This window comes from Bos indicus, chromosome 8 (genome assembly GCF_029378745.1).
Source record: "Bos indicus isolate NIAB-ARS_2022 breed Sahiwal x Tharparkar chromosome 8, NIAB-ARS_B.indTharparkar_mat_pri_1.0, whole genome shotgun sequence".
NCBI lineage: Eukaryota > Metazoa > Chordata > Mammalia > Artiodactyla > Bovidae > Bos > Bos indicus.
In genome coordinates, this window is record NC_091767.1 from 66,465,143 (window position 1) to 66,490,425 (window position 25,283).

The following is a 25,283-nucleotide window of genomic DNA, read 5'->3' on the forward strand; positions in this document are numbered from 1 at the left end:
TGGGGTGATAAACAGTCTGACTCGCCCAAACAGTTAACACTTTCACCTTTTTCTTCACTTTTCACAGGCACTATTTTACATCCTTTGTAAAGTGCAGTTATCACACATAATATCACAGTCAGGTGTCCTTGACCAGGGCCAAAGAAAGAAGAATTCCATATTCTTTCATTGTGGCTTGATGTGCCTCACTGTTTTTGTTTGTTTTCTTTTAATTTTTATTTTATATTGGACCATAGTCGATTAACAATATTGTGTTAGTTTCAAGTGTACAGCAGAGTGATCCAGGCATACACATACTTGCATCTCTTCTTTTTCAATTTTTTTTTTCCCATTTAGTAACAGAGTATTAAAAAGCTTCCCTTATAGCTCAGTTGGTAAAGAATCTGCCTGCAATGCAGGAGACCCTGGTTCGATTCCTGGGTCAGGAAGATCTGCTGGAGAAGCAATAGGCTACCCACCCAGTATTCTTGGGCTTCCCTTGTGGCTCAGCTGGTAAAGAATCTCCCTGCAATGCGGAGACCTGGGTTCGATCCCTGGGTTGGGAAGAAGATCCCTGGGTTGAGAAAAGGGAAAGGCTACCCACTCCAGTATTCTGGCTTGGAGAATTCCATGGACTATACAGTCCATGGGGTTGCAAAGAGTTGGACACGACTGAGCAACTTTCACTTTCAACAGAGTATTGAACAGAGTCCCCTGTGCTATACATTAAATCCCTGTTGGTTATCTATTTTAGATATAGCAGTGTGTACATGTCAATCCCAAACTCCCATCTAACTGACTTTTAATAAGGGCATTTTGATGAAATTCTTGTTTGATTTAATGCACTTTACACATGTTGATGTTGTCCATTGATACATTTTCAAATTAAGCATGAATCCTAGATTCATCACTCATATATGTATTTATCTATTGATTGTGCATGTGTGTAGACACACATAAATTAATCTGCAAGCAGATACATTCACAACTGCCTGATGTGCTGTGTGACTATGTGTGTTTATTTAGAGTAAACCTCAGGGATGTCTCCATGTAAAATGGTGTGTGTTATTTTCTCCCCATGCCACCTTCCTATCAATACTTTGGGTTCAATTGCATCCTGAACTGATATATTCAGCCTTTTCACAGCCAACAGTCCCTTCCTCAATCTTCCTTCCCCTTCGTGGTTCATTATAGGTTAACTGACTAGATAAGGGCATGCATTGAACTGGTGTTAGTGGCAGATAACAGCTTAAAGTGCTACTCCTCTCCAATAGTAACTGATTTTTAAAAATAAAAACTTTTAGGCACTTAATTTAAAAAGTCATTTGTGGATATTTTGCATAACACTACAGGTGTAGTTTAAAAAGACTTTGTTTTATCATTGCAATTTCTGTGTTTCTTAAATTATGCTACTTCTATCAATGCTCAGGAATAGGGTAGATTATTTCCAGAAAGATAAAACTTTTTTTTTTTCAAGATTCTCCTTGGAAGTTTAAACTATTTTACCCATTCTTTGCATGACAGTTGATGGTGAGCTGAACTCAGCAAGATAAACAGAAGTGAAGCCAGAGTAAATGAGACTGATAGGATCAAAATGGTAATGCAGCCTTTTATATTTACAATAAAAATTTATCTCTCAGAAATTCACTTACCTTGGAAAACCTGATAGTTGACACTAAAGCAATAAGAGAAATATGACTAAAAGGTAATTTTAATATATATATATATTTCTAAAAAGCTCTTTGTTAGGTGCATAGGTATTTACAATTGTTATGTCTTCCTCTTGGATTGATTCCTTGATCATTATGGGGCAAAGACAGCCTCTTCAATAAATGGTGCTGGGAAAATTGGACAGCTACATATAAAAGAAAGAAATTAGAACACTTCCTAACACCATACACAAAGAGAAACTCAAAATGGATTAAAGGCCTAAATGTAAGACTAGAAACTATAAAACTCTTAGGGGAAAACATAGGCAGAACATTCTATGATGTAAATCAAAGAAAAATCCTTTATGACCCACCTCCTAGAGTAATGAAAATAAAAACAAAAGTAAACAAGTGGGACCTGATTAAACTTAAAAGCTTTTGCACACCAAAGGAAACTATAAGCAAGGTGAACAAACAACCCTCAGAATGGGAGAAAACAATAGCAAATGAAACAACTGACAAAGGGTTAATTTTCAAAATATACAAGCAGCTCATACAACTCAGTACCAGAAAAGCAAACAACCCAATCAAAAAGTGGAAAGAAGACCTAAACAAACATTTCTCCAAAGAAGACATACAGATGGCTAACAAACACATGCTCAACATAGCTAATTATTAGAGAAATGTAAATCAAAACCACAGTGAGATATTACCTCACATTGGTCAGAATGGCCATCATCAAAAACTCTACAAACGATAAATGCTGGAGAGGGTGTGGAAAAAAGGGAACGCTCTTGCACTGTTGGTGGGAATATAAATTAATACAGCCACTATGGAAGACAGTATGGAGATTCCTTAAAAAGCTAGGAATAAAACCACCATATGACCCAGCAATCTCACTCCTAGGCATATATCCTGAGGAAACCAGGATTCAAAAAGACAAGTGTATCCCATTGTTCATTGCAGCACTATTTGCAATAGCTACAACATGGAAGCAACCTAGATGTCCATTGACAGATGAATGGATAAAGAAGTAGTAGTACATATACACAATGGAATATTACTCAGCCATAAAAGGGACACATTTGAGTCAGTTCTGGTGAGGTGGATGAACCTAGAACCTATTATACAGAGTAAAATGAGTCAGAAAGACAAAGATAAATATTGTATTCTAAAGCATATATATGGAATCTAGGAAAATGGTACTGAAGAATTTATTTTCAGGGCAGCAGTGGAAAAACAGACATAGAGAGTAGACTTATGGACATGGGGAGAGGAGAGGAGAGGGTGAGATGTATGGAAAGAGTAACATGGAAGCTTACATTACCATATGTAAAATAGATAGCCAATGGGAATTTGCTATATGGCTCAGGAAACTCAAACAGGAGCTCTGAATCAACTTAGAGGGGTGGAATGGGGAGGGATATGGGAGGGAGGTTCAAAAGGGAGGGGATATATGTATACCTATGGCTGATTTAGGTTGAGGTTTGACAGAAAACAGCAGAATTCTGTAAAGCAATTATCCTTCAATAAAGAAGTTTAATTAAAAATATCTCTTTGCTATCAAGAGAAATACTAATGTGAGATGTCAGTTTTTTAAAATGAGATTTCAAGAATCAGATACCTTTAATATTTCTCTTATTCTAATTCTATATAACATGTGAAGAGATCACAGCCACAAGAGGTGCGTTGGGGTGATCCACTCCTGGCAGAAACTGAGGGGCCATCAAAGAGGAAGAAACCAGGGCCTGATAGAGGAGAGGATAGCTTCTCATTTCCCATTTCAGGAAGTCAGGGTCTCAGATCAAGCTTATGTTGAGTATGGGAAAGGGGTGAGGATTAAATTTAATATAATATTAAACTTTCAAACTGAACTTTAATATGTAACACTGGCCAGCAAATTATAGGATGCATGGGAAATTTTAACTGATAAGGAAGGGAAATTGCAACTAAAGTATCTGAAGACAGTGTAGGAAAATTTAAAACATAATTAAAACATTTCGTATTATACTTCATCTACTGAGACAGAGCCACTGCAGAAAATGAGCTTCCCAGGTGGCTCAGCAGTAAAGAATCCCCTTGAAAATTCAAGAGTCTCAGGGGTTGATGCCAGTTCTATCCCTGGGTTGGAAAGATCCCCTGAAGAAGGAAACAGTGACCCACTCAAGTGTTCTTGCCTCTGGGAAATCACATGGACAGAGGAGCCTGGTGGGCTACAGAGGTCATAAAGAGTTGGACATGATTGAGGGACTGAGCACACATGCATGTACTACATAAAATACTATACTTATACACAAACACATGGACTTGCATACACAGATAAATTCTCATGTGTGCACACTTTAACACATACGTAAACATTTTAAAACAAAATACTACACAGCAGCTATGAAGGGATGAAGTACATTTTGTCTCAACATTGATACAGTGTGATGAGATACTGTTCCTAAGAAGAAAGCCGTAGAATGAGGTAAAGAGTACATTATCACTATGCCAAGTTAAAGCACACATGAAATGATTCAACTGTGTGTATATGTGTGTACTTGCAGGTATATCTGAAAAAGGCTGGATGCCTAGACACTAATTTCATAATGATGATTTGCCTCTGGGAGTGAAGAAATTGTAATTAGAGTGGACAAATGAATTATGGATTTGTTTGCAATATATTAATTTTTAATATGACACTTCAGTATGTTACTCATGTGATTTTAAAAGTATATGTGTATTTTAAAAACACACGAAAGTATGTCAAAATACGAACAGTAGTTAAATCACTATGGCATGAAGATAAATGACTGAACTCTCATTTAGTTTAATGCTTTAAAAAAGAATCATCACAAATGGCTATTGGCTGAAAGAAAGGAAGAAAGAAATATTAAATATATCTAGTTCAAATGATAATATGCAATGGATTTTTTCTTTTTTAATTTATTTTTAATTGAATGATAATTGTTCTATAATATAGTGTTGGTTTCTGCCAATGTTAACATGAATAGGTATGGGAGTGAGGCGGGAGGGAGGGGATATAGGCACACCTATGGCAATGGCTTTTGTTATCCACAGGCAAATTTCACTCTGACATGTGCTGCTATTTGACTTCAATGCAGAGTGAGTGGGATTGTGAAATGGTCTCTGATGTGGGAAGCTGTCATCTTGCACAGAGCTCTCCGCTCTTCCTCTGTGATATTTTCCCCACGTACCATACCCATGATGTTTCCTCCAAGAATCCCTCATCAGCCAGGATTTTCTTTATATCTCCATTCAAAAAGAGCACCCATACTGCTCCATAATATGTTTACAACTAGAACAAAGCTAGTGGAGGTGATGGAATTCCAGTTGAGCTATTTCAAATCCTGAAAGATGATGCTGTGAAAGTGCTGCACTCAATATGTCAGCAAATTTGGAAAACTCAACAGTGGCCATAGGACTGGAAAAGGTCAGTTTTCATTCCAATCCCAAAGAAAGGCAATGCCGAAGAATGCTCAAACTACCGCACAATTGCACTCATCTCACATGTTAGTAAAGTAATGCTCAAATTCTCCAAGCCAGGCTTCAGCAATATGTGAACCGTGAACTTCCTGATGTTCAAGCTGGTTTTACAAAAGGCAGAGGAACCAGAGATCAAATGGCCAGCATCCGCTGGATCATGGAAAAAGCAAGAGAGTTCCAGAAAAACATCTATTTCTGCTTTATTGACTATGTCAAAGCCTTTGTGTGGATCACAATAAACTGGAAAATTCTGAAAGAGATGGGAATACCAGACCACCTGATCTGCCTCTTGAGAAATTTGTATGCAGGTCAGGAAGCAACAGTTAGAACTGGACATGGAACAACAGACTGGTTCCAAATAGGAAAAGGAGTACGTCAAGGCTGTATATTGTCACCCTGCTTATTTAACTTATATGCAGCGTACATCATGAGAAACACTGGACTGGAAGAAACACAAGCTGGAATCAAGATTGCCGGGAGAAATATCAATAACCTCAGATATGCAGATGACTCCACCCTTATGGCAGAAAGTGAAGAGGAACTAAAGAGCCTCTTGATGAAGGTCAAAGAGGAGAGTGAAAAAGTTGGCTTAAAGTTCCACATTCAGAAAACAAAGATCATGGCATCTGGTCCGATCACTTCATGTGAAATAGATGGGGAAACAGTGGAAACAGTGTCAGACATTATTTTGGGGGGGCTCAAAATCACGCAAATGGTGACTGAAACCATGAAATTAAAAGACACTTACTCCTTGGAAGGAAAGTTATGACCAACCTAGATAGCATATTCAAAAGCAGAGACATTACTTTGCCAACAAAGTTTCGTCTAGTCAAGGCCATGGTTTTTCCTGTGGTCATGTATGGATGTGAGAGTTGGACTATAAAGAAAGCTGAGCGCCGAAGCATTGATGCTTTTGAACTGTGGTGTTGAAGAAGACTCTTGAGAGTCCCTTGGACTGCAAGGAGATCCAACCAGTCCATTCTGAAGGAGATCAGCCCTGGGATTTCTTTGGAAGGAATGATGCTAAAGCTGAAACTCCAGTACTTTGGCCACCTCATGCAAAAAGTTGACTCATTGGAAAAGACTCTGATGCTGGAAGGGATTGTGGGCATGAGGAAAAGGGGACGACAGAGGATGAGATGGCTGGATGGCATCACTGACTCGATGGACGTGAGTCTGGGTGAACTCTGGGAGTTGGTGATGGACAGGGAGGCCTGGCGTGCTGCAATTCATGGGGTCGCAAAGAGTCGGACATGACTGAGCGACTGAACTGAACTGAGCTGTATTTTCTCCTATTTTGTTTCACACTATTTGGTCCTATAGATAATATTTTATTTATTTTGTTTCCCAGTCTCTAAAGAGTAAGTCCATGATGACAGAGACTTCACTGCTATATTCCTTGTCTGGAAAAGTGCGTGGATCATACAGATATGCAATAAATATTTTAAAAATAAATTATTGCAACGGAAAGAATAAAATACTTAGGAATATATCTACCTAAAGAAACTAAAGACCTATATATAGAAAACTATAAAACACTGGTGAAAGAAATCAAAGAGGACACTAATAGATGGAGAAATATACCATGTTCATGGATTGGAAGAATCAATATAGTGAAAATGAGTATACTACCCAAAGCAATTTATAGATTCAACGCAATCCCTATCAAGCTACCAACAGTATTCTTCACAGAGCTAGAACAAATAATTTCACAATTTGTATGGAAATACAAAAAACCTCGAATAGCCAAAGCGATCTTGAGAAAGAAGAATGGAACTGGAGGAATCAACCTACCTGACTTCAGGCTCTACTACAAAGCCACAGTTATCAAGACAGTATGGTACTGGCACAAAGACAGAAATATTGATCAATGGAATAAAATAGAAAGCCCAGAGATAAATCCACGCACATATGGACACCTTATCTTCGACAAAGGAGGCAAGAATATACAATGGATTAAAGACAATCTCTTTAACAAGTGGTGCTGGGAAATCTGGTCAACCACTTGTAAAAGAATGAAACTGGACCACTTTCTAACACCATACACAAAAATAAACTCAAAATGGATTAAAGATCTAAACGTAAGACCAGAAACTATAAAACTCCTAGAGGAGAACATAGGCAAAACACTCTCCGACATACATCACAGCAGGATCCTCTATGACCCACCTCCCAGAATATTGGAAATAAAAACAAAAATAAACAAATGGGACCTAATTAACCTTAAAAGCTTCTGCACATCAAAGGAAACTATTAGCAAGGTGAAAAGACAGCCTTCAGAATGGGAGAAAATAATAGCAAATGAAGCAACCGACAAACAACTAATCTCAAAAATATACAAGCAACTCCTACAGCTCAACTCCAGAAAAATAAACGACCCAATCAAAAAATGGGCCAAAGAACTAAATAGACATTTCTCCAAAAAAGACATACAGATGGCTAACAAACACATGAAAAGATGCTCAACATCACTCATTATCAGAGAAATGCAAATCAAAACCACTATGAGGTACCATTTCACACCAGTCAGAATGGCTGCGATCCAAAAGTCTACAAATAATAAATGCTGGAGAGGGTGTGGAGAAAAGGGAACCCTCTTACACTGTTGGTGGGAATGCAAACTAGTACAGCCACTATGGAGAACAGTGTGGAGATTCCTTAAAAAACTGGAAATAGAACTGCCTTATGATCCAGCAACCCCACTGCTGGGCATACACACTGAGGAAACCAGAAGGGAAAGAGACACGTGTACCCCAATGTTCATCGCAGCACTGTTTATAATAGCCAAGACATGGAAATTGTGATAGCTTTTTACTCCTGAAGACGCAAACATAAAATACCTTAATGTGTCAGTTTGGTGTCACTATCCCTTTCTGTCTTTTACTCAAATGCCTAATTCCTAGGCCTAAAATCACCCACCAGTAAGCTTAGTGTGATAATTACTCCCATAAAATTGTTCTGAATGTTTCCCTAGCTTCTTAAAATTGTTTCTTGCTTTTTACCTGGAGTTCAGTCAAGCCTTTCACATTTTTATATCTGGTATTTGAGCTGGCTTCCTATGCAGGAAAAAATTAAGAATGGACCCCCAAATTTTTTTTTTTTAAATTTTATTGGATTGTGGTTGATGGACCATGTTTTGTTAGATTCAGGCATAAAGTGATTCAGTTACACATATAGATATCTTCATTCTTTTACAAATTCTTTTCTTATGTAGATTATCACAAAATATTGAGTAGGATTCCCTGTAGTGAACAATAGGTCCTTGTTGGTAATCCATCTTATATATAGTTGTGTATGTGTGTGTGTGTGTGTGTGTGTGTGTTCATCCCAAGCTCCTGACCTATCCTTACCTGCTTTGGTAGCAATGTTTATTTTCGATATCTGTAAGTCTGTTTCTGCTTTGTAAATAATGCCATTCTGCTGAAACTTCAACAGATTCCCATTTCTTTTAAAATATAAACTCAGGCAATGGCAGTGATTCCAGGTAAGGGTCCTCATCCATCGTGGGGACACAGACACACCACTTTCCAGCCAGCTTGCATAATTCAGGGTAACATTGAGGCAGAGGTGAAGGACAACAGCTGCCTCCCATAAGAAAAGGGCTTAACCTCATTTACCAGAGCAGGAAAAATTTCAGATGCTTTTATTTGTTATTAAGCATCTCAGATTATCCACATGTGACCAGAGCACCATTTTTATTAGGAAATCAATTTTAGACCATGGTGGAAGCTCTCCACATTTTCACTATTATCAAAACTGGCTCCAACATTAGGAAATCTCATGTAGTGAACATAACTCCAACTGTAGTCATGGGCAACAGAGTTAGATCCATTTGCACATGGAACAGAGATGGCTTAACTGCCAGTTCTTCAAAACTTTCTTCAAACTGTTACAGGAAACATGTGACTTGGAAACATGGAGTATAACTGAAAGAGGCACAGCAGTAATTCTGTTCCTCTGCTACAATTTTAAGCCTGAGATACCATTTTCCAAGTAAATAGCTTTATCAAAGATGTTCCAGTCAAAAACTTTCTCCTAGTGGCCAGAAGATAAGATGACTATTATTTCTGACAAACACAAGATTGGTTAAGTTCTGATGTTATCCAGTTGCACTTTGCCACAAGCAAATAAACAGGCAAACAGCTCAACTTTCCGCTGCTGCTGCTGCTGCTGCTGCTGCTGCTGCGTCGCTTCAGTCCTGTCCGACTCTGTGCGACCCCATAGACTGCAGCCCACCAGGCTCCCTCGTCCCTGGGATTCTCCAGGCAAGAACACTGGAGTGGGTTGCCATTTCCTTCTCCAATGCATGAAAGTGAAAAGTGAAAGTGAAGTCGCTCAGTCGTGTCTGACTCCCAGCGACCCCATGGACTGCAGCCTACCAGGCTCCTCCGTCCGTGGGATTTTTCCAGGCAAAAGTACTGGAGTGGGATGCCATTGCCTTCTCCCCTAACAATAACCAAATAACACAAACAGGTCACAGTATTTCAGTTATTTTTTTTCCAGGATGGACAAATAAAATATGCTGGTTAAACTTTGCTTTCTGCTTCAGTTTGTATTACAAAATGTATTGTTTACCATTTTCCAATGAAATTGTAACAAAGTCTTTTAAGCGTTTTTTATTTTTACATTTTATGACTTAAAGCAAACACAGTGTAAATAGACATATATGCACAACTGGGAAAAATAGAAACGTTTCAAAGTTTAAGTGTTCCTCTGCAGTGTCCTGGAGCTTTCTGCCCTCTTTTGCCTCCAAGGGAAGATTTCAAGTGTTCCAGCAACTTTGAATTTATCTGTGTTGGGTTAGGAGAAGGCAGAGAAATAGATGAGGCTTGTTAAGAGCAAAACTGAATCAATCCATTAATTTGCTTTTCAAAGTAACCAAAGATCACCTGGTAGATTAGTGGTCTGAGATTGGAAATGGGTTTTGTTGCATATAGAGAATAGGGGACTGAAAAAGAACAGGTGCAGAATCATACCAAGGTTAGTGGTGTTGAGAGTAAAGTTATTACTAGAAGGATTCAAGATCATATATATAATATAACACACCACAATGAGTCAGTTGATATACCCAAGTCACCATCTTAAATTATATATATAATGCATATATATGTGGTTATATTTTTAAAGTGGCTTATTATTAAGCAATAGAGTTATGTTATAGTCTAGGGGCAGTTTATTTTCTTTACATATTACCGATAATTCTAGATGTCACAGCATACCTTGTGACATAGATCCTCCACAGCCATCTTAACCAGCAGCACATTGGAGTAAAACAAGAATTCAGATATATAATATAAATTTTTTTTCCTATCAAAGATAATTTTCAGGGAGCAGCTAGAATTTGATGAAACAAAATTGTGTGATTAGATAGATCCCCTGAAACCATCTAGATTAGAATGTTAAAACCACTTCTAAAATTTAATCTTCTTTGCTTTACTTGTCACATGATTAGTTATGAGAAATTTGGTCTGAATAATTTCATTAATTTTTCACAGTGACTACAGTGTGACTAACGAGGTCACTTTTGCCCACACCTTGCCAAACTTAGCCAATAGTTAATGTCAGATTTTCAATATCTCATAAAGAATGATATTGAAATGTTTTGACAATTGAATGCCACAGAAGAAAGCCATTTTTAAAATAACTTATTGTAGAGCAAGTTAGCTATTTGTCTGGATTTCCCTGGTGGCTCAGCTGGTAAAGAATCTGCCTGCAATATGGGCAACCTGGGTCAGTCTCTGGATTGGGAAGATCTCTGGAGAAGGGAATGGCCACTCACTCTAGTATTCTTGCCTGGAGAATTCCATGGACAGAGGAGCCTGGTGGGCTGCAGTCCATGGGGTCACAAAGAGTCAGTCATGACTGAGCAACTAAGCACAGCACAGCTACTCATGATTATCTTTAAACCTTGAGACAACTTTTTTATATGCAAAGTAACTTATCAAATTTAAATTTTAAATTAAATTCAGATTAACTGTTAGAACACTAACAAATTTTATGAAAATTTGCATAACACAACTTTTAGCTATTGAATAAATTCTATTTCATTCTTTGTTGTTGTTCAGTCACTAAAGTTGTGTCCAATCCAACTCTTTTCCATCCCATGGACTTCAGCATGCCAGGCTTCCCTGTTCTTCACTATTTCATAATAGTCCACTTAATATTTATATTTTTAATTTGCTTGTATTTTCAGTTGCTCCTGTAACACATTACCACAAATTTATTGGCTTAAATCAACACAAATTTATTATCTTACAGTTCTTTATAGAATACTGGAGTGGGTAGCTGTTCCCTTCTTCAGGGGATCATCTCAGCCCAGGGATCAAACCAAGGTGGCAGCAGGGTTGTATTCCCTTTTGGAGGCTCAAGAGAAGAATCCATTTTCTTAACTTACTCAGTTCTTAGAGGTCGCCTGCATTCCTTGTCTCCTCAAACCCTTCCTCTATCTTCAAAGCCAGCTGTAGGGGGTCAAATCCTCTAATCTCATAACTTCTACCTCTTCTTCAGCTTCCCACATTCACATCAAAGACCCCTGTGATTACACTGAGCCCACTCAGAAATCCAGGATCATCCTTCTATTTTAAAATCAGCAAGTGAGCAAGCTTAATTCCATCTGCTGCCTTAATTCTCCCTTTCTATGTAACTTAGTCATAAATTCTGAGAATTAGGATGTAGTTATCTTCAAAAAATTATTCTATTAACTACAGTGCTAGCCTTCAAATTTTCTTGTCATATTCAAAATTTGTACTGCACTTTTTCTGCCCAATAAAATGGCCCTGTGAGCAACTGCATTATATGCTTTAACCAGATTATTACATATTTGATAGCATTTATGAATTACTGTGACTTGTCATTTATTAATATAGAGGCTCTAATTATTTTGTCACTATTATGGAACACATTGTTTATTAACTATATCTCATTTTATAATTCAAATCAACTATGTTACATAAGATTATAATTTACATTCAGAAAAGATAAGTAAATAACACAAAGGCATTTATATAGGTGCTAAAACTTTCATAAATATAGTTAAAGTTAAATAGAGAATATAAAATGTGTGGTTTATGTAATTATTTCTCAAAGTTTTTTGACTTTAAAATAGCTCATCATATACCATTGCACTGCTCCATGAGATAAGATAGAAATTAGATATATATGTATAAATGATTCGACTGAAGAACTAAAGGAAGAATCTAGGAGACTGGAATGCCAATCAGAAAGCGTCAAGTGAAACACAGAGAGGAACGCAACTGGGGAATGCACTCCTAGTAAATTTCCTGTGGCTTCACTAGCTGCTGCTGCTGCTGCTGCTAAGTCGCTTCGTTGTGTCTGACTCTGTGTGATCCCACAGACGGCAGCCCACCAGGCTCCCCTGTCCCTGGTATTCTCCAGGCAAGAACACTGGAGTGGGTTGCCATTTCCTTCTCCAATGCATGAAAGTGAAAAGTGAAAGGGAGTCGTTCAGTCGTGTCCAACTCTTGGTGACTCCATGGACTGCAGCCTACCAGGCTCCTCCGTCGCTAATTAGCTCTGAGTTAGAGAATGCACTGTTGTTATTGTTGTTGTTCATGTCTGACTCTTTGTGATCCCATGGACCCTTTGTGACCCCATGGACTGCAGGACGCCAGACTCCTCTGTCCTCCACTGTCTCCCAAAGTTTGTATAGAGAATGCATAGCTTTGTATAGTAAAATTTAGCAGTACATTTATTTATCAGCAATTATGAAAAAGCAAATGTATCTTTCAAAAAAGAAAGCTTTGCTAACCAGAAAAAAAGAAAAAAGGAACTAAAAGAAGAGAAAGGGAAAATAAAAGAAAGGAAAGCAAAGCAAAAGAAAAAAAGGAAGGAAAGGAAGTAAGAAATTGTATGTACTATATGTTTCAAATAGTAAACGTAGCTGTAAGTTGAAAATACTGCAAAATCTGATTAAGTAGAATGCGTTTTTTATCACAGCACTGGTAAATTAGGCATGGTGTGTGTCTTATTGCAAAGCACTAAGTTCGTTATTACAGTGGTATACTCCTGCTGCTTTGCTTATCAAACCAGAAAATCTATCATGCAGAGTCCATTTTTCAATCAAGTCTAAATCTTTTCTCTTACATAACCAGACATATCCATGTTAATGCAATTCCTGTAGGCAAAGCTAACTGGCTAGAAATACAGAATCCAAAGCAGAAAGAAAGAACCTTGGAATGAATATATTCTCTTGGGCAATAAAAGATGTTTATCTACAGTTAAATACAAAAGAAGTCTATTTATATAGACTGAAAACTTCAAACCACAGATGCTCCTTGAATACTAATTAAATTAGGCAGTTTAAATAATATTTGGTTTCAAATCCTTTCTCAAGTCTTACAAGGCCTCACTGATGCTTATATGTCAACAGGGTCGATTTTAACTCACAACGTTATGTACTCATGTTTTGAAGAACTATTATTTGGTAATTCTGAAGTTACATATTTTAATTTTCATCAGTCTAAGTTTTATATAACCTTATTCTGAAAAAAAAAATCAATGATAAGCCATTAATTTATCTTTAGAGTAAATCGACTCAGAACTCAAAATCTTTTGTTGTTACTGTTGTTATTTCCCCAAAGTTAATGAAGAAACAATTCACATGGAACTTCAGTCTGTGAGCCAGAAACATATCTGAACCATTTTTCCTCCTATGTGTAAAGATAACATCTTAAACAGTCATAGACACAATCATTTTTTCCCTAGAAGAATTCCTTTTCCCAATATAAATAAAACTACAGACCTGAGAAAGACAGGGAGAATTTTGAGTGAACGTTAAAATGTTAGTGTAATCTTGTAACAGAAAGATTGAAATTTCAGCAACAATAAATAAACATGTTTCATATTTTTACAAAACGGTTGATAAAAATATCTTAAGATTTGAGTGTTATTGTTTATTGGCTCTAGAAATGTAAGGAAGAACCAAGCACATGTAGAGGAAATAATAATTCCTGGCTTCTGGCCACTTATTTCACTTTCCCCCCAAATAATGGATGAAAATATACATGACTATCCACATATCTGATGAGAGAAAAAAAGCTGTGAAGTGCTCAGTACTCAGTGGTTGAAAAACTTGGTTGTATAATAGGGGAACATTCATAAATATATCTGGTAACCACTGAAAATTTTATAATTTTGAACACTTTTTTCAAAGTTCAGTAAGAGAAAAAAAAGTAATAGATATTCTTTACATAGATTTATACAGAAAAAAGTTCAAAATTAATCATCTACAATAACCTCACAATGGTAGGGCATTCTCTCTTTTTCTATTTTCTACATAACATATATATTTTATTAACTTAATTGATGTATATAATTCACATAGAATAAAAATCAACAGATTTTTACTACATAGAGATTAATGCATTCTGCCAAATGTATGTGTATACCCACGTAGCTATCACCCTGATCAAGATTTGAAACATTTTCCTCACCCTCAAAATTCCCCAAGCCTCTTTCCAGTCTATGTCCTTGCATCCTCAATGTCAGGAGCCAATGATCTGACTTTTACTATCACAGCTTGGTTCTGATTATTCTAAAGTGAAGTCGCTCAGTTGTGTCCGACTCTTTGTGACCCCGTGAATTATAGCCTACCAGGCTCCTCTGTCCATGTGATTTTCCAGGCAAGAATACTAGAATGGGTGTCCATTTCTTTCTCCAGGGGATCTTCCCAACCCAGGGATCGAACCCAGGCCTCCCACACTGTAGGCAGACGCTTTACTGTCTGAGCCACCAGGGTTTCAGGTACATGAAATGACATAGTACATATGCTTTTGTGGCTGGATTCTTTCACTAAAAACCATGCTTTTGACATTCATGCTTGTTGCTTGCATCAGTACTTTGTTGATTCTTATTGTCAAGTCATGTATCACTAGAGCAGTGTGTTTGCCCATTCTTCTAGTAATACGTATTGGAGTCTTTCCATTCAAAAAAATAATAATGTTATAAATAAAGCTACTGTAAATATTTTTGTACAACTCTTAGAGCAGACATTTTTTGTTTCTCTTTGGGTTAAAAACTGGGAATAAACTTGCTGTGTTGTCTGGTAAATTTATTATTAACTTTATAAAACACTGGTAACCTGTTCAAAATTACTGCACCATTTTACATTCTTGACAGAAATTTACAGGCATTCCACTGACTCCCAATCTTAACCAACTTTTGGTATTGTCAGTCTTTTTTTTTTTTTTTTTTAGCCACTCTATTGGATGTGGAATGATATTTTGCTGTGATTTTAATTTGTAATTTCCTCATGACAAATGATGCTCAACATTCTTTCATCTTATTTTTGGTCATTTGAATATCATATCTCTGTCTGGTGAAATCTTTTCCTCTTTTTATTTGGCTTTTTGAATTGGGCTTTTATTATTGAATGCCTTGCATATACTGTATAAATTTCTTGCAAATATATTTTACAAGTTTGTGCCCTTTTTTTGCCAAATTCTCTTTGAAACAGCAAGTTTTTTTAACATTTACAAAGTTGAACTTACAAATTTTAAAAAAGTATTGGTGCTTTTGGGGCCTAAGAAATCCTTGTTGCTGTTGTTTAGTCGCTAAGTTGTGTTCAATGCTTTTGTGACCCCATGGACTGTAGCCCACCATGCTCCTCTTTGATAGGATTTCCTAGGCAAGAATATGGAGTGGGTTGTCATTTCCTTCTCCAAGGGATCTTCCCCACCCAGGGTCAAACCCATGTCTCTTGCATTGGCAGGCAGTTTCTTTAACACAGAGCCCCCAGGGAAGCTCAAGAAATCCTTGCCTACATCCAAATTTAAAAAAATATCTCATAATTTACTCTAGAAAATTTTTCTTTCACCTTTATGCCTATAATGTATCTTTTGACAAGTTTAATGTATGTCTGTTAGAAGTCACCTTCATTTTTTTCTCTAAGTGATTAACCAGATACATTAGCTTGAGTTATTTAAAAGTCTGTATTTTCCCATTCAAATGACCTTAGTGCCTTTAAAATCAATTGACCATGTACATGTGGGTCTATCTGGACACCCACATGTGACCATGTGTCCATATCTCTTCTATTTCTTTATCCTCATGTCAGTATTACATTCTTTTGATTATTATAGCCCTACAGGATGTCACAAAATCAGATAGTTTATTTGCTATTTTCCAAAATTGTTTTAGTTATTTTGGGGCTTTGAATTTTCACATATATTTTATAATCAGCTTGTTTAATTTGTACAAAGGATTAGTAGTCATCTGGGATTTAGATAGAGATTGCACTGATTCAGTAAATAAGTTTTCTAAGAATTCACTTCCTAAAAATTTCAAGTTACCCAACATATGACCATAATATGCTTTTTTATTTATTTATGTCTTCTTTAATGCCTCTCTGCAATATATTCCAGTTCTCACTGTCTGGGTTTTGCCCATCTACATTTTACTCCCTAGGGTTTCTTGTTTGTTATTTGGTTTGTAAGGATATTGGATTCCTTTTCATTTTTCTACTTCAGTTATTTATTCTTGGTATTCAGAAATACAACTGGACTCTGTATACTGACATTGCAATTTGAAATTTTGTTAATTACTTGGCTCTAAAATTTGTGAATTTCTTAGGCTTTTTCTATGTACATTATCATATCATTTGTGAACAGTGACAATTTTGTTGTTGTTACTTAGTTGCTAAGTCATGTCCTACATTTTTGCAACCCCATGAACTGTAGCCCACCAGGCATCTCTCCACAGGATTTCCTACACAATAATACTAGAGTGGGTTGCCATTCCCTTCTCTAGGGGATCTTCCAAACCCATGTCTCCTGCATTACAGGCAGATTCTTTACCGCTGAGCCACCTGGGAAGTTCAACGATAATTTTACTAACTTTTATTTCTTTATTGTCTTTGAAATTTTATTTTATTTTCTTGTTGGATGGGTTAAGAGCCCAGAATAATGTGAATTGAAGTAGTGTATGGTTGGTACTGAAAAATATTTTTCTTTAATCTCTAAAAGTATTGCAAAAACCTTTATGCATACTCAGATTCTTAATCTGAGCTGAATAACACATCTATGAAATGAGATAAAGCTATGTAATAGAGCAAACAAAGTGTTTCTCAAGTTTTGAAAGGCAGTTAGAATTTACACATATATGTAGATCTGTTCAGATCATCCCTGGTGGCTCAGATGGTTAAGTAAATGCCTGCAATTCAGGAGACCCAGATTTGAACCCCATATGGGAAAGATTCTCTGGAGAAGGGAATGACTACCCACTCCATCACTTCTTGGCCCTTGCCCTGCTTATCTATCCATAGGATATATAAAAGATTTTCACTTTACCATCTTAGAACAGCCAAAAAAATTTATGGGATGCAACAAAAGCAGTTCCAAGAAATAAATTAATGGCAATAAATGCCCACCTCAAAAAATAAGAAGACTCTCTAATAAATGACCTAACCTCACACCTAAAGGAACTAGGAAAAGAAGAAAAAACAACAACAATAACAAAAACAAAATTGGTAGAAGGAAGGCAATAACTAATATTAGGTATTAATGAAACTAAGAAATTAATGAAATAGATGCTAAAATGATAATAAAAAAGATAAATAAAACTAAGGATTTTTTTTAATTGGGAAAATTTTAGCTAAACTCACCAAAAAAAAAAAAAAAAAATAGATGAAGTCAAATATATCATAAATGAAAGTGATATTATAACTAATATCACAGAAATACAGAAAATCATAAGATAGTACTACTAACAATTATATGCCAACAAGTTGTACATCCTAGAAGAAATGTATAAATTCCTAGAAACATACAACCAAATAAGATTGAATCATGATGAAATAGAAAATATGAATAGACAGAATCAGTAATCAAAACCTCCCAACACAGCAAATTCTAGGACCAGAGAGCTTCATTGGTGAATTCTACCAAACACTGAAAGAGCACATATCCTTCTCAAACTCTTTCAAGAATTTGAAGAGAAGGGAAGTCTTCCAAATTCATCTTACAAAGCCAAGTTTATCCTAATACCCAAACCAGACAAAGACAGCAGGCCAATACCTCCAATGAACATAATACAAAAATCCTCAACAAAATATAAGCAAATCAAATTCAGTAATACATTAAGATGATCTTATACTATAATCAAGTGGAATTTTATTCTGGGATGCAACAATGGTTTGCCATCACAAATCAGTCAATATGACATATCAGTTTAAAAAAAATAAGTCATGAAAAGTGTATAATCATTTCAATGGATGTACAAAAATCATTTGACAAAATTGACACCTATGTATGACACAAATTCTCAACAAAGCCAGTACAAAAGAAATGTATCTCAACATAATAAAAGCCATCTGTGACAATACAAGAGCTAACACCATACTTAATGGTGAAAAGCTAAAAGCTTTTTCTCTAAGATCAAGAACAGAACAGGGATGTCCACTCTGGCCACTTTTATTTAAACATATTATTGGAAGTTCTAACCAGAGCAATTAGTCAAGAATAATAAATAAAAGACATCCAAATTGGAAAGGAAGAAGTAAAATTCTCACTTTTGCAGATGACATGATATTATATGTAGGAAATCTTAAAAGCACCAACAAAAAATTTTTCCACCTACTAAACAAATTCAGTTAAGTTTCCAGGATAAAAAATCAATACACAAAATATGTTGTGTTTCTAAGCACTAATAGCAAACTATCAGAAAGAGAAATTAAGAAAACTATCCCACTTACCATCACATTGAACAGAATAAAATACCTAGGGATAAATCCAAATAAGAAGGTAGAAGACCTGGACTTGAAAAACTGTAAGACATCAAAGAAAGATTGAAGGTAACATTTCATGCAAAGATGGGCATCATAAAGAATAGAAATGGCAAAGATCTAACACAAGCAGAAGATATTAAGAACAGGTGGCAAGAATATACAGCAGAACTATACAAAAAATGTCTTAATGACCCAAATAATCATGATGGTGTGGTCACTCACCTAGAGCCAGACATCCTGGAGTGTGAGGAGAAGTGGGCCCTAGGAATCACTACTACAAACAAAGTTAGTGGAGGTGATGGAATTCTGCTGAGCTATTTTAAATCCTAAAAGATGATGCTTCTAAAGTGGTCCACTCAATATATCAGAAAATTTGGAAAACTCAGCAGTGGCTACAGAACTGCAAAAGGTCAGTTTTCACTCCAATCCCAAAGAAGGGCAATGCCAAACAAGTTAACTACTGTACAATGCATTCATTCTGCATGCTAGTTAGGTTATGTTCAAAATCCTTCAAAGCTAAGCTTCAGCAATACCTGAACTGAGAATTCCCAGTAGTATATGCTGGATTTAGAAAAGGCAGAGGAACCAGAGATCAAATTGCCAGCATCCACTGGATCATAGAGAAAGAAAGGGAATTCCAGAAAAACAACTATTTCTGCTTTATTGACTATGCCAAAGCCTTTAACTGTGAGGATCACAAAAAAACTGCAGAAAATTTGAAGAGATGGGAATACCAAACCAATTTACCTGTCTTCTGAGAAATCTGTATGCACGTCAAGAAGCAACAGTTAGAAGAGGACATGGAACAACTGACTGGTTCAAAATTTGGAAAGGAATACAACAAAGCTGCATATTGTCACCATATTTGTTTAATTTATACACAGAGTACATTATACAAAATGCTGGTATAGATGAAGCACAAGCTGGAATCAAGATTGCCTGGAGAAATATTGACAACCTCAGATATCCAGATGATAACCACTGTAATGGCAGAAAGTGAAGAGGAACTAAAGAGCCTCTTGATAAGGGTGAAAGAGGAGAATGAAAAAGCTGGTTTAAAACTCAACATTCAAAAAACTAAGATCATGACATCCAGTCCCATCACTTCTTGACAAATGGAACGGGAAAAATGGAAGCAGTATCAGATTTTATTTTCTTGGGCTCCAAAATCACTGCTGACAGTGACTGCAGCCATGAAATTAAAAGACACTCCTTGGAAGGAAAGCTATGGAAAACCTAGATAGCATATTAAAAAGCAGATATATCCATTTGCTGACAAATGTCCGTATGGTCAAACTATGGTTTTTCCAGTAGCTATGTAAGGATGTAAGAGTTGGATCATAAAAAAGGCTGAACACCAGAATTAATGCTTTCAAGATGTGATGTTGGAGAAAACTCTTGAAGAGTCCCTTGGACTGCAAGGAGATCAAACCAGTCAATCTTAAAGGATATCAACCCTGAATATTCATTGAAAGCACTGATGCTAAAACTGAAGCTCCAATACTCTGGCCACCTGATGCGAAGAGCTGACTCATTGGAAAAGACCCTGATACTGGGAAAGATGGAAGGCAAAAGGAAAAGAGCACAGCAGAGGATGAGAGGGTTAGATAGCATCACTGACTCAGTGGATGTGAATTTGAGCAAACTCTGGGAGATAGTGAAGAACAGAGAAGCCTGGTGTGCTGCAGTCTGCGGGGTCTCAAAGAGCCCGACACCACTTAGCGATTGGACAACAACTCTAGGATAAATATAGAAATAATTCACAGGCCTTGCCAACCCACCTATCTGTATGCAGGTCAAGAAGCAACAGTTAGAACTGAACATGGAAAAACAGACTGGTTTCAAATTGGGAAAGGAATACATCAAGGCTGTATATTGTCACCCTGATTATTTAACTTATATGCAGAGTACATCATGCAAAATGCCGGGCTGGATGAAGCTCAAACTGGAATCAAGATTGCCAGGAGAAATATCAATAACCTCAGATAGGCAAATGACATGACCCTTATGGCAGAAAGCGAAGAAGAACTGAAGAGTCTCTTGATGAAAGTGAAAGAGGAGAGTGAAAAAGTTGGCTTTAAACTCAACATTCAGAAAACCAAGATCATGGCATCCGGCCTCATCACTTCATGGCAAATAGATGGAGAAACAATGGAAACAGTGAGAGACCATTTTGGGGGGCTCCAAAATCACTGCAGATGGTGACTGCTGCCATGAAATTAAAAGACACTGCTCCTTTGAAGAACAGTTATGACCAACCTAGACAGTATGTTCTCCAGGCAGGAATATTGGGGTGGATTGCTATGCCGTCCTTCAGGGGATCTTCCCAACCCAGGGATTGATAAACCTGCGTCTCCCGAGGCTCCTGCATTGCAGGCAGATTCTTTGCCACTGAGCTCACTGGGTTACCAGGGAAGTCCATCATTGTGTCATACATTCTGCCAAGCCAATTGCTGTATTACAAAGAAGTACTAACAGTTCAACAAAATTATATGTGACAGAGTAAATTTATTATTTTTATTTTAATGGGGTATTAACAGTATACTTAATGAAAAAGTCCTTTATTTAGAGACAAAATCTGTGAAGCAAAACTCCAGATTATGGAAGCATCTAATAAATAGTCGAATTCCAAACCCTGGAGTGAGGAGTGGATACTGAAGGAAAAGACCTCATTTACATAAAGTCTAGAAATGCAGTGACCTCAAGCCTCCCCACTGCACTGAGCGATAGCATCAGGTGGAATGTATCTTACTTCACCTTGTTATAGCTTTCCTCTAGCAGGGCTCAGGACAGAGTGGGAGCAAAATGTTTCCTTCATGAATATATGGAGGAAAGAGAAGGGAGAAAAGAAAAAGAGGGGAAGGGAAAAAATTTAGTCATTATTGGGCTTTTAGAGAAAAAATACCAACTCATTTAAAACCTATTATTGTGAACTTACTATTAGACAAATATTTCCGTAGTGCTAGAAACAATTCTTCTGCCCATGAAATTCACATTAAGGAGAAAGAAACATAAAATTAATGATACTCTCAAAGATATGAATTCCTGTACTTGGAATGCAAGAAAAACAAAGACTTCTTACCATTTTAGTTTTCTACAAGTTATTTGCAAATAGGGAAAATATTGTAGAGTTTAGGAACAAATTATAAATTTAAAGCATAAAACCAGAAAAAAAAAATCTATGCCAAAGGATATGTACCAGTGAATGGAATCTGTAATAGCTACAGAATAGAGCACAGTCTGGTTTTAATTAAGTTTAAATTAACTTTACATGAAAATAAATTGGTTTTGAATCTGCAAGATTAAAATAATAATATTAACATCTGAAAGAAATGATGCTTTTTAAATCTCAATCAAGCCCAAAGGTCTAGATGAAATAAAAACAGAGACAGTAAATTACCAATTAATTTACTTGTAGGGTTATTTATGTTCATTTAAGTTTTTGAAACATGCTTAATAGGCAATTTTAAAATATTAAAAGCTATCAATTGTGTATATGTAGTGAAAACTAATATTAAGATCAAGAGAGTCATTTGAAAAATATGTTGTTTTCCATCTTGAAAAGCTCAGTTCTGCTAAACCAATAAAAAATGTAATTTATTATTATTAATGGAATACAGTTAATAATATTGTAAACAATAAATTATTGTTAATTATTTAAAAATCTATGCTCTGTGTGTCTTGTATTTTCTTTATTCTAACAAAATTAGAACAAGCTTCAACTCAAATAAAGCATCCCTCTATTGCCTGGTTTCCTCTCATCATTCTTCATCTTTTTCACAAGCGAAAATCAGAATTTATTATTGACACATTCAAATGCCCCCCCACCACACATTTGTAAATAATTATAAACAATATCATTCTTGTTGAGATACATTCCTAGGAGTGATAATGGGACAGGTCTCTTTCTTTCTTTTTGAACAAATGTAAAATTTATGACAGATGTTAAGCACTCTTAATGTCTCACTAGAACCTCTCCCTAATGTCTTCCTCCCTTCTTCTTCTTCTCCTCATCATTCATATTTCTAAAAACCATACACAGATGCTAATAACCTCACAGAGTTTGGCAAGCTTAGCACTTGAAAAGCCACTAGACCTAAGTTTCACATTTCATATATGAAGAAGGGAACACCCATGGAGTATGATGTGCCCATGGTACAGCCATGCTCAGATCTTGGTTCCTGTGACTCTCAGAGAGAATAACAGTGGTCTTTCCCAAAGGAGCATGGGAGCACTGGACCCATGGCCTCCCGTGGCCATAATGGCTGGGGCAGAGAAATAATCATTGTTGAGCCTCAGTTGCTTCCTGGGCAAGACTGCTATGATGATTGAGTAAGTGAATGTGTATAAAGATTTACCACAGTACCTGGCTCCAAAAGGAAAAAAAAAAAAAGGGGGGGTTATTTGAGAGGACATATTCTTTTCAAATTTAAAGAAAGCTTTTGTTCCTAATTTAACTGTTATTGTAAAGATTAAATAAATTATGTGATGATGATATAACTCTTATGCTCAATATATGAGCATTGAACTCTGGCAGTTGCCATACAAGTAGATTCAATTAGCATCAAGTTCTGAATTTATTTTAGCCCTAGACACTTTATTTTCCGAGATCAACATTGCCTAAATAAATGGACTGTAATTGTCAAATGCCTTTCTTTGTCCTTCTTCAATTCCTTAGAATCTATGTTCTCATCAGCTCTCTCTTCCACCTCTGATTCCTCTCTCTTCCTGTATCTTGTTGTCTGCCTTGTTTTTGCTGGTCCAATTCCTTTCTTAACTCCATCCTTCTTCACTGATACTACTTGCTGCTTTTTCTAAAAATCTCCTATGGACAATGTGAGTTCAATTTTCCTAGACATTGTAAGTTACCCAGAGAGCCAGATGAGAAAGAGTACACTGTGAATGAATGAGATTAGTAATGATGTTAGTTGCAGCAGTTTAAGGAATAATACTTCCCACTTATTGAATGTCAGCTGTATACCAAGTAGTAAACTTATGTATCACACTTGAATTAATTTAAACTCTTGAGACACTCAAATGTTTAATGTTCTTATCCCCATTTTTAAAATTATAAATTTGAAAAATGTAAGTGGGTTTATAAAGTCTTCATGATGTACACAGCTGGACTGTGGCACCCTACATTTGTGATCTCTATATGTACTATTGAGATAATGCACATCAAAGTTTGAATCCAATCAACTTAACTAAGGATCATCCTAGAAAATCCTGAGCAAAAAAGCTGAAACCTAATTAACTACCTTGCAACGTATTTGAAGTAAACATGTATTAGTAGAGAGAGGGTGGTGAACATTCTCTAAAACCAAACTATAATATTTTTTTGTCCAAGATTTTTTAGAGGGTGGAGATAAAAAGAGAGATTCAAGCATTTATCTAGAATATGTATTTTAATGTATGTCATGGACTATCCATAATATTCCCACATGACTCTGATAAATCACCCCACAGAAATAACTCAACTTTTTCTTTGGCAGAATAAATACCTGTCTGATTAGTAGCTCACTTGGAAGCACAACAAGGGTATTCCTGACAATGAACTGACAAGATCTGATCTATAAAATGCAGGTTTCCCCACATAAATAAGGAACTAAGATTTTTGTTTTATATGTCAAAACAGTTACTGTTGGTCATTTCAGACACCTAAGTCCTTGGGACTGATTGAGGAAGTCAAAATGTTTTGAGTTTAGGAGTGGGTGTAACACTGGTAAGGATAGGAGGAAGGTGACAAAGATCGGGTAATCTACTGCCGTAGATCCTTCCTATTAAGATTGCTGCAGACTGACCATGTAGATCAAGGAAAGCTGGACTTCTCCATGCATTCTCTCCCTCTTCCCTCCTTTACTAAGCAGAATCCTGCATTGATTCCTTTCCAAATGATCATTAAACTCATGAAATGATGATTAAAGTCATTAAGCACCAGGAAAATGCAAATGAAGCCAGAAGGAAATATCATTACTCATCACAGAAAGGGCTAAATTTCTGAAACAAACAAAAAAATAAATGAAGAAAAAAGGCAGGAAAATAATAACAATTAGTCTGTGGCATCACATGAATGTTCATACACATTTGGAGGATATGTAAATTATAAAGTAACTTTGAAAACTGTTTGATATTATCCATTGAAGTTGGAAATGCTTGTACCCAGGAGCCAACAATTTCTCTCCTATTCATAGACTAAACAAAAATATATGCAAAGGTGCACCAAGGAGCATGCCCAAAAATGTTCAAAATAGAATTTATTCATAATAGCCAAGATCTGAGAACAGTGCAAATGTATGTCAACTGAAGGATAGAATACTGTATATGTTCATATTATAGAATAGAATATTATGCAGCAATAAGTTTGAAAAATCATAGTTGTCTACAACAACATGGAAAGATCTCTCAATATAATACAAGCAAAAGAG